The sequence below is a fragment of the Octodon degus genome, unplaced genomic scaffold (assembly GCF_000260255.1).
Source record: "Octodon degus isolate 3935 unplaced genomic scaffold, OctDeg1.0 scaffold00091, whole genome shotgun sequence".
Lineage (NCBI taxonomy): Eukaryota > Metazoa > Chordata > Mammalia > Rodentia > Octodontidae > Octodon > Octodon degus.
The window spans coordinates 5,179,334-5,191,378 of NW_004524667.1; positions in this window are offsets into that span (position 1 = coordinate 5,179,334).

Genomic DNA, 12,045 nt, shown 5'->3' on the forward strand with positions numbered 1-12,045 from the left:
AGAAAGAAAGAAAGAAAGAAAGAAAGAAAGAAAGAAAGAAAGAAAGAAAGAAAGAAAGAAATCAGTAACAAATACTGAAGGGACTTTGGGGAAAAAGAAACTGTTCTCCACATTTGGTAGGAGTGTAGACTAGCACAGCCAATATGGAAATCAGTGTGGAAATTCCTCAACAAACTAAGACTAGAGGTCCCACTTGACCCAGCTATTCCCCTTCTATGCGTATTCCTAAAAGAATTAAAAGCATAACACCACAGCAATGTATATATACCCACATTTATTACAGTGAATTTAGAACACCTATATCTTGGAAATAGCCCAAATGCCCATTAGCTAATGAATGGATAAAGAAGAAATAGTTTTCTTTTTTATATAATGGGATATTATTCAGCCATAAATAAAGATAAGTTTGAGACATTCCTAGGTAAAATGGATGCACCTTGAGACCATATTCTTAAGTGAAATAAATTAGAAACATGTAAATTTTGCATTATCTCTCTGGTATGAGAAACTGAAAATGTAAATAAGATATTATACAAAATATATGATGCTGTAATTTATAAAAAATGTTTAAAGGGCTGGGGAGACAGCTCAGTGGCATAAAAAATGTTTAATTGTGAAAGAGAACTAGAGAGAAAGAGGGGAGAAAGGAAGTGAAAAGAAAAACAATGAGTAAAGAAGCATAAAATAGAAACAAAGCTTTCATAAATAGGAGGGAGAAAGGGGTTAGAGGGGAAGAAAAGAAATGAAGAAAAAAGAAGGATCAAGATATATCACGTACAGTTACAAATTTGTATGATGAAAGTGATTCGTAGGTACATCTAAGCTGTAACAATAAATTTAATAAATGAAGAATCTAGGTTTCCACCTAGATTATTTTTTATTTATTTATTTTTTTGGCAGAACCAGGCAAGTGCTTATTCTACTGAGCTAACTCCCTAGCCCCTCCACCTAGATTATTTCTAATAAGTTTCTACTATTGCATTTATATAAACTATCAAGCAAAAAAGTGGTAAAATTTATATTTACATTTTTTCATAATGATTATTATTTGGATTTTTCTCTTTTTAATGCTAATTTTTATATTCACAAGACTCAATATTTGGGCAATTTTGACTAAAACGCTTGACAGAGAAAACTCTGTTTCCTCCTTTATTATCAATGCTGTGGATTAGATGTGAAAATATATGGCAAGACTTAATCCAGAAACTTCCTGTGCCTTTTCCCCTTCTTTAACTAAAAAAGGAATTAACCCTCTGAGAAAACTGAAAGGCAGAGGAAAAACGAGAGTCTACAGCATGAACACTCCTCACCTGGATTTTATTCAGTAACCTCTCTTCTGGATGTATTCACAAAAGATCCATCAGACATCTGTGCATCCTTGCCCCTGCAAAGACATTTGCAGTAGTTCTGTTATCTTGTTGTCTTAAGGACGAGTGCGTGCCAGGTATACCTGCGCATTGCGCACCACTCTAGATCCCAATGTCATTCATGCTGCTAGATGTCCATTTCTGGATTTGCAGTCTTACAGAGCTTATATTCCAATAGAGAGAAGCAAGAAATAAGTACAAAATATTGTAAAATTATTTAATGAAAATACGATAAGGCAATGTGCATGCTCGAGAGCCGGGGCACAGCAGCTACCAGTGTTGAGGCAAAATCTGATTCAGGATGTAGCCTGAAAGATGAGGCTAAACTGAAGGGAAGATAATAGCCATATGAAGGACCAGAAAAGAACTGGCCAGAGAACAGGAAAAGTAAAAGAAAGTATCCTTATAGTCACTTAGGTTTTCCTTTTTCAAAGAGCAAGAAGGACAAGAGAGTTCATGTATACTAATGAAGTCCAACAGTGGGAAATAATAAAATCAAAGCAGATCATGAAAACAAGCCTGGGAAATTAAACAGACAGGAGAGTGAGGCCGGACTGGAGCGGAGTGATACATGGGGAGTGCGGTGGAGGACAAGTGTCCTGCAAGCACTGATTATTCTGCTAATAAGTTCTGCGCCCTCTTGCACCAATTTATCTGCATTATCTCATTTAGTTTTCAAACATTGAGGTTAACATTAAATTTAATAGATAAGGATCTAGACATTCCAAAGGTTTAAAAGTTTTCCAGTGATTCAATATATCACATGTGGCAGAGGTAAAGTTTGCTCTTAACCTTACTAACATCCCAAGTCTGTACACTTATCCACCACTTCTTAGAACAACAGATCTTATAATAATTAAAGTAAAACCTTATATAAGAAGTACCATGAAAACTGACTTCTTCACTTCTTTAAAAACATATTTTTCCAACTTATTTTATTATTTCTTCATCCATCCTAATGCTGCACAGTATCAAAATGTTTATCTACAGTCCTTTCACCTTCTATACAAACAAGAAGACCAACCTATACTTAGCTTGTGAGTGACTACTACAGGAAGCTGTACCTGGCACCACTTGGTAAATCCAGGCCCAAACACGAGTTGACTCTGTCTACAACTGCCACATAAATCACTGTTTGCTAACTCTGTCCAAATCAAACATCTTCTACTGTACGCTGGTTAATGGCAACGCTAGGTCACAGCCTTGTTTCATAGATTTTTTAAAAGTGTGACTGAGCTCATAGGTTTTAGAAAAATCTTCTCAGTCAACATGCGCAATATAAATGCATACAATGAAAATGATGACCGATGACCCTAGTCCCTTTCCTTATTTCCAATTTTCTTATTTGATTGTCACTTGCCTCCTGTTCTGACCATTCTGACTGCTGTCTTTAGATTGATTTGCCCTCCAATGACTACAGAAAGTGTACAAATTTACTGAGAAATGATGAAAGAGATGTGCCTCCACTGTCCTCAGACTTAAACTGTGAAGTCATGTTACTTTCTTATTTATAAAAAAAATTCTGAGTGAATAACTTTATTACTTGTTAATTAATTACTTATTGGGGCCAGGGAGATAGCTCAGTAGAATAAGCACTTCCCTGGCAAATGCAAGGGCCTGAATTCAATCCCAGTTACTCATTTTGCTGCAGAATACAAGAAAACAAGTCAGTTAATTGGCCATAAGACCAAAATCATAAATCAGGGGCTGTTGAGACGGCTCAGTGGTCTAAAGCACCTACTTAGAATAAGCTTAGCAAAGCACAGGGACCTCTGTTCAATCCCCCAGCGCGACATGCCAGCCAGCCCCCCGCCCCCTGGTGGGCTGAGCTGGCCACACACACACACACACACACACACACATAAATAAAATTTTTTAAAAAATCATAAATCAGTCCAATTTTTGCTTTTTGCCTGAAATATCACATGCATTGATCTTAGCTTTCACATAGCCCCATATATTAAGCAATCGGGATCGGTTTAATTCAGGGGCTATTGTCAATATGAGTGAGTTTTTACTTGTGGTGCTGCTTCTGCTAAATCGCATTGAACCTGGAAAAAGCTCAAGACTGATGGAGTGCTGGTGGATGAGAAGTGAAAAAGTTCCCAGGAGGCCTCTAAAGACACCCATTTGTTAGTCATTCGTGCTCACAGCCACTCGTCTTACCATTTATTTTCCAGGCCCGTATTCCAGTTGACCATGTGTTCCTACTTAGAGTGGCATGTTAGCACTTTAGTTTCCAGTTGCTTGCTTGCGCTTCATTTTTAATAGTTTATATATTTCACTCAGTGTATCATTTTTGGAAGAATTTGAAAGAAAATATAGTCATGCTGTAATCACTACCATTAGTTTTTGCAGACTGATTAGGTACAAAGGGACTCCCTGACTCACTTGTTTTATGTGGCCCATGTTTTTGAGGATATTTCATTGAAACATGTCTTCCTTGTATGATGAGTGCTGTTCCTTGCAATGTATTCTGAGCGATGACGCTACTTTAATAGGAAAATGTAAAAGTAGCATACACATGTATAGTTTCCACTGAGTTAAGCTGTACTGAAAATACTACTTTAAATAGTTCAATCATTCTTATGTTGAGTGAGAAACAAAAAAGAACCCAAGTGAAGATCCAAAAGCAGTGCTTTTCTACTCAAAACTAAAAAGGTAAGTCCTGATCAAATCAGGATACTATTTTTGAGTGATAGCAGAGCCTCTGGGATCCACTTTCTTCAGCCCTTTTCATCTCACGTCAACAACAGAGCTGAGTAAAAGAGAGGATGAGAGAAAACACTGACTGCACCATCCCTCTGAGAGTAAGTCTATTTGACAATATCAGGTTTAACTAGAAGGGATGTTGATCCGAATCACAGGCCGCATTCAGATCCAGCTACCCTGCTTCCAAACACCTGCTCACCTTGCGCAAGGGTGCCAACACAAGCCACTTTCTAACCTTTATCACTCAAATACATTATGGAGTACACAGAAAAATGAGAATTTCCATTTCTCTCTCCAAGCTAGACCTGCTATTTGGATTCAGACAATAGTTTTAAAGCAAAAAATCCAGGAAGAGAATAAAAGCCCTGGATATCCCAATGTAAGAAAATCCTGGTTGTCCCCTTTTCTCTGGGCTTTTCTCCCCAAACCTTTCCCCATTGCTCCTAGACATTGCTTGCAATGGCCAGTGAAGTAGAATCAGCTGTGCTAATGATTGCCAAGTAATAAAACCAGGAACAAGGAATGGAGATTTTCTTCTATAAGTGTTCAGAACTGAGAGGGAAATTGGAAAGATGGAAGTTGCAAGCAGTTTTCAGTATGAAATAATGATCAGAACCTTGTCACCAGGATCCTTAGAACCTATCCCAAGAATGAGAGCCCATAAAAGTTATGGGGTTAAGGAAAAAAGACATGCTCCAGATTGGTCTTTTGAACCATACACAGATAGTAAGTCATAAGGAATGTCCTCTTCAGTTATAGAAGGCAGCAAGGCATATGTAAGCAAGTGAAAACAGACGCCCGCCCAGCCCTCAGGGATTTTAGTACATTTATAAGATGGATTCAATGTAATTTTCCCATAAAATGAATATATGTGAAATGATTTTTCCAAGAACACACAGTGCGATGGTAGACAGAGAGTCTAACAACTAGACCAGATGTCACCGAACTTCAAATCTATTCTCGACCCTTTCATCCATTCACTGATACAGTTCAGATTGATTTGCTCAACTTCAAATCCTTTCATAAAAATAAGGCTTTCTGTTTATTTTGGAATCATTTGCTCAAAAGTTTTAGTTGTCTTTCTTTCCATAATAGTTAAACTACAGAAAATTTAAATTTTGTATCAAAGTAACATGATATCCATTTAACACAAAGAAAAACAATCAAATTGAGATTACTATAGTATAAGATAAAATGCCAGCACCCACCTTGAACATTGAACACACATTCTCCTACCTAAGAAGGTATTACAGTGAAAGTAGCTTCTCCTATATTCATCTTAACTTTCTTTTTATTTGCAAGTCAAGATATTGCCAAACTCAGGACAGTTGTTCTCCTAAGAACTGATAAGTTAACAAATTGAATAAATGTTAGCATCCTTGTGAAATCATCCCAATTTCTAAACCTTTCAGCCTGTGATTATGAAGTCCTTCAATAACATTGGTATTTAACTTTTTTGATTCTATCAAAGGTGTGGTGCTCCATGAACATCCCAGGCTGACCCAGTAGAACTGTCTTTAGGGCAAAATGCTACCCCGAGATGAAACCAGATTTAACTTAAAATCACCACCTTTGAAATATGGTGGTAACTAGTAAACATTATGATTTACATCATAGGTAGAAGTGGGGATTGTGGGAGGTGAATGGATTATGGGGTGCTCTACTCATCATGGATTAATTAATTGCTGTGTTGATAGCTGAACATAGGAAAAAGTGGGGTTCAGTTACAGGGGTCAGATCACTAACAGTGTGTCTTTGAGGTGTTTACTTCTCTCGACTTCCTCCCTTCTCTCTTTGCTTCCTGGGTGCCATCAGCTGAGAAGCTTTCCTCCACCGTGACCTTCCATCATGTCATTTCTGCTTTGCAGCCATGGACTAAATCATTCACTGAACTCTCTGAAACCATTAGCTAAACTACACCTTTTCTCCTTTAATGTGTGGATGCCAAGCATACCTGCTCAGCAGCCAGGAAGTAGCTAGTGAAGAGCAACTGTACCAGGACAGTGGGACCATTGCTGTGGCTGTACTCAAGCATGTGCTTGAGAAGTTTGAAAAGGTTTGCAGTTACAAACTAGAGAAGCCTTTAGAGCTTGATGAGGAAGTTCAGTGGGAGCTCAGAAAGCAAGTATGATAACAGGCATGTGGACAGTAAAGACCAGACTGAAGATATATTACATATGAATGAAGGCTCAATGAATTTTTTATATTAACTTTATTGAGAAAGAAATAGCAATGAGACAGTTTCAAAACAGGTTAGTAGGACAATTACAATAATTAATATATTGCATATTGTTGTCTTCATAGTAGTTATTTATAGTGCAAGATGCAGATATAATATCTTGTCTAAATACTATTAATTGGCAAGAGTCTCACCCTGACTAACTATATATGAAGATTCAATTAAAATTGCACTAGAGATTATCTGTATTACATTCTGGCAAATAATTTGCTTGGATTTTGCCCAAATCCTAGGAATCTGTAAGGTGGTAGACAAATTGATACGGTGAAGGAAACTTCAAGGTAGCCCAGTGTCCACGCTGTGGCATGTGTACTGTTGTGTGCTTTTACCAGTTATATAGTGAGAATGTGGATCAAAAAACAGAGCCAAACGATGTGAAAAATTTGCAGTTTTTCCAGAAAGGAATCACATCTAAAATCAGAACCAAGGAGAACGTGGTTGCTAAATAGCACCAATGAAAAGAAGCCACGTGTTTTGCACTGAGAAAGCACAAAGGGTGCCTTGAGCACATCTCCGCAATTGGCCAGACTCCACCTCCCACAGGCTCAGAGGTGTAGAAGCATACATTCCTTTAAAGATTTTACCGTGAGAAGAGAGTTGCAAGTGCCCTTTTCACTGCACCATCTAGAAATGTGCTAACCCAGGTTCAGCCATCTGTGTACCCAGAGGCTGCAGCACCTATAGTTCAAGGAAACTCAGCTACTGGTCAAGCTGGAGGCAGACCTTAACATCATTCACATGGAGCTGATTTTATTGGCATGCAAAATGCAAGGGTTATGAGTCACTGAGGTTTCCACCCTGAAGGACAATGGAGTCAGGGGAAAAGAAGTATGAAAAAATGTGTCACAGTCTTTGTTCTGACAATAAAGTAAGTTGAAGATGGCAGGAAAGTCGAGGGTCTGCCTAAGAAAATCTTCAGAGAAATACAGCCAGCAGAAGAGAAAAGTTTTGTGGGCTGAAAACAACCAGCCAAGAGGGGCTGTGTCCGAAGCTCTCTGAAGTTCACATCTCATTCTGTCCACACTGGGTGCTGGACATGGAGTGGCAGGACTGGACTCTGCTGGGGTTTTGTTTTGCTTAGGTCTGATTCCTTTGGATGGCCATACTTGCCCCTTATAGAATGAAAATATGTACCCTTTGTCATTGTATGTTGGAAGTATTTAATCTTCTTTTTGATGTTTATAGGAACTGACAGCTTAGGATGTGTCTCAGGCCTCAAAAGAGATTTGAAGCTTGGACTTTTGAGCACTGCTAGAAAAAGGGAAACTTTGGTGACTCTGAAAAGTGGACCAAACGCATTCTGCATAGGAAAGAAGATAGTTGTAAGAATTTTGGGGACCAGGGGCAAAATATTGCAGTTTAAATACAAAATTCCCTCCACAGTCTTCAGTGTTTAGAGATAGTACTCCCAGAAAGTGATTTGTATGTGGAGCTGCACTCTTCAGTGATGAGCTCATGCCCGTTAGCAGGTGAGGCCCAACTGCAGGAGGTGGGCATGCCTTCAAAGGGTGTATTTCCTTTTTGGCTCCTTCCTCCTCTCTCTGCCTCCTAGCTGGTATGGATTGAGAAGTTTTCCACCTCTGAGTCCTCTTAGCATGTAGATTGAATCATGACCTAAATGCTCTGAAACCCTAAACACAATAGACATCTCTTTTAAGATGCAGGTGTTAGGTATTTTATCCCTGCCAAAGGATACAGACAGAAAGGCTAGAAACACAGAACAACTAACTTTAAAGCCAAAGTTAGATGTCAGTAAAGGTATGGACTGTACAGCATCCTTTTCCGTGGTCATTTACAATCCCATGCAAGGCCCAGAGAAGTAGCAAAGAGCAGAGTCATAAATAATCAGATGTCTTCATTATAGATCTCTACCTTTTTTTTGGATAGCACAAAGAAGCACGTTGTCTATATATAAAAATCCTCCTGCTTTGTTTCTAATGACTATATGTTTATATGTATAAAACAATATTGTATGATTGAAAAAGAGCTATACTCCCAAAGGCTTGTAAGTTCATAAACTGGAGTTTTGAAGATGATTATATCAGGAAGTTGTCCACAGATTTGTAGCTGAATGGACTGCAGTGCTAGGAGGCAGGGCATACTGGGAGGTGCTGGCACCGCAGGTGTCCTGTGAAGGCCATGGAGATGCTGGTGCCTCTTTCTTGCTCTACTTCCCAGCCTCCAGAAGTTGGGCAGCTTTCATCGCCCTCACCAGTCTGCCACCTCATCCTGCCTCATCACTGGTCTAGAGCAATGCATGTGACTGTGTCTACAGCCTCTGGGGCACTGAGCCAAATAAACCTGTCCTCCTTGCTTCTTGAAGGAGGAGGAATTTTTTACAGTAATAAAAAGCTAACACAAATATCAACTATATCCTTTCCTCTACTTCTTAAACACTTTGGTGGATTCAAAGATGCAACAGGGCCCATTATGGCCTTTCTTGGGAATTCTCTGGCAATCTAAAGCCTAAATGGAGTGGAAGCATGAGGCATACAACAAGCCAGCCCTGGTGACACACAGCTGTAGTCCTAGCAGTTGGGAAGCTGAAACATGATGGCTGCTGTGCTCCATTGTAAATCCACTGTGGACTACATAGAGAGATCAACCTGAACTACAGAACGAGACCCTGTGTCAAAAACAAAACAAAAATAAGAAGCACAGTGGCTGGAAGAATATTCAAAAGTTGTCCATGTATTAAAAAAAAAAAAAAAAGAAACCAAACATATCCAGATGTGAAGACGAAGTATTTATAACCACAAATTAAAACAAGAGCAGCGTCTATGTATGTGACAAAGCAAAAATTAATTATGTAACTCTTTCAATTTAATAACAAGTATGATTTTTAGAATAAAAATATTTGAAAATTTGTTACCACATGGTAAATACTTTAGAAGTTATTTAGACCGCTTTTTATTTTTCTCCTTTCTGCTTTTGTAAGCTGTTTCTCATAGTGAAAACAAACACAATTGAAATCTACCTGAAGTGATTTCAGAAAATGATCCAGAGTGTTATCTGAAAATTAAACTCATCAAAGAAGTATAAGGATTATGGTATCTCTCGTTTTCAAATCATTCTCAGACGGCTAGAATTTAACATTAATTATTAGCTAGCAAATATTTAGTTACATTTTGTATTCATTACTTGAAATGTTTTTCTTCCTGGATTGCCATAATATGGTAGCTAAATATAAAAACATCTGTTTACTTAATTGAGAGTAAATAATACTGAACATTTGTCTAACAGATGCATAATTCTTTTTAAGACCTGAAAGATTATTTTTCATAGTAGCTCTAAGAAAGATAAAGAAGCAATATAAGGCCTGAGTTTCACCTGAAATAATACAAGTAAATATGGCACAAGACTACTTAGTTGTATAATAGGATAGCATTTAGATTACAGCTTCATTTTAATATATATTTGAAAAATAAACCTATATATGCCTCAAATATCTTGAACATATGTGGTTTTTCATAGAATTTTTATTGTTTCTCTTTCTAGAGTAAGACCAAGGAAAGATGTCATATGGCCATCTGATTAGTGTAATATCTTAATAAATATATTTTGGAATTAAAAGCCAAAAATTATTTTTCCCAAGTTATTATCAAACCCATATTTTGATCTTTCATTGTCATTTGATTTTTCAGTACCATTTAGAATGCTTTATATGTATATCTAATGAAACATAGATTTTTTTGTGTGTATTTAGTACAAAGTCTACAGGGTCTCACTACACAGATCAGACTCATACTTATTCTCCTGTTTTCAGCCTCCCAAATGCTGAGATTATGGGCATGTACCACCATACTCAGTCTCAATCCCCTTCTCAGCTCGTCCTGGGGGGTGGGGCCTGCATGGCATGCCAGGGGATTGAACCCCAGATGCTGCATCTGCCTAAGAAGGCACTTTAATCTGCTGAGCTATCTGGCTGGCCCAATATTTCATCTTTCTTAACTAATACTTAGCATATTTCTCATTGGTAATAATTTCTTCCATGGCATAGGATAAAAAACTCCAGATTGACCGATCAATTTTTTTTAGACAGGATCTTGCCATGCAGTCTAGGCTGGCCTTGAAGTCACTGGGTAGCCTAAGATGGCCTCAGGGTCACAGTGATCTTCATGCCTCAGCCTCTCAAGTGCTGAGATTATAAGTGTACACCACCACACCCAGCTCCACATTGTTTTAAATAAAACTGTGCTAGGATATTTGAGGATAAATATTCCTACATGTTAATTTAAATTTCCAAATGTGTAACTGTAACATCTAACAGCCTCCCACGGCCACTCAATATTTAAATTTAAATGGCATTCTAGGGTAAAGAAGTTGTGAAATATATCTAGAAATTGTGACAAAATTACTGTAATCACTTGAATGTCTCTTGTAGTTCAATTGGTACTGATCAAGTTACACAACCACTTTTGTCACATCTTATCTCAGTCTGAGTTCCTTGAAAACACACAGGGCCTTGTGTGCAAACATTTATTAAGGAGACCCCTCGGGAATGATATCTGTCATGAAGCAAGAAGGACAAGACCAGGGGAAAAGCTGTTGCCCAGCATGGCCTTGACCAATCAAGGTTCCAAAGAGTTCTGGTCTTCAGTAGGTCCTTGAAACCTGACCCCTGTTGCTAGCCATAGACAGACCCTTGGTGGGTTTAAAAGATGGGATCACAGACAAGGCAGTGGCTCACAGATGAACAATTCTCAGTGAAAAATTTATGTCCCTGTGAGCCTTTAACAACTGATATTCCCAGACACTAGAGAAGGGGATACACAGGCTCTAAATCAAGGCAAGTACCACCGTCTCTACCATGCCATTTTTGGTTCATACTGCTCTATAGATTGAGCTACTTGTATAAGACTTGGGAAAACTCAAGATAATGCTATCACATTTTAATGTGGGTTTTTTGGGGGAGGGTTGGGGAAGAATATCTGCATTCTATACCTATGAAATAAATCTGTTTTCTCCTCAAGGGGGTATTAACACATCAAGTAAAGCCTTCCAATAAGGTAGGGTTTGGTAAAAACAGATACATTCAACTTATCTCAAGCATTTTCTCTCCACTTTGTACCTGTTCTCTTCTCCATAGGAATATGACCACCCTTAAGGCAATAACATAAGTCAAATAAATCAGACACACAAGTTAAATATGGCACGGTTTCTGTTACACAAGGAACCAAGTACAAATAATGTAAAAAGTAAAATGAAGATAGAGAATAAGAAATGGAGAGGCAGATCTTCTACAAATGGGAAGGAGATCAAGATACAGAAGGGTGGGGGAGAAGGAAGAAGTGAAGAAAAAAGGGTGAAGGTGTGTTACATATGTCTCCCTATGATGGGTGTAATCCTTTTGTCCCACAAACATGTAATTTTTTATCATGTCCCCAGTCATGTGCCTAAGTTCTCACTAGTGGGATAGGAGCAGAATCACTAAGGGAATTACAAGTCCTTTAGAAACCTACTCATTCTTCCCATTCCCTTCTTCTCATTAGAATGGAAATGACTACGCATCAGCCCTGAAGTCTCACATCCATGTTAGCAATGTGCTATGGAGTAAAGTCCTGTTATCTGCCCTGGACTTGAAATATGCTATGTAGAAATATCTGTCTTTTATAAGACACTCTAATTTTTTAGTCTATTTGCCAGAAGATTTTAGCACTTACGCTAATTAAAACAAATAAATTGCTTTAAAAAAAGAGAACATAGGATATAGGAATATCCTTGTTT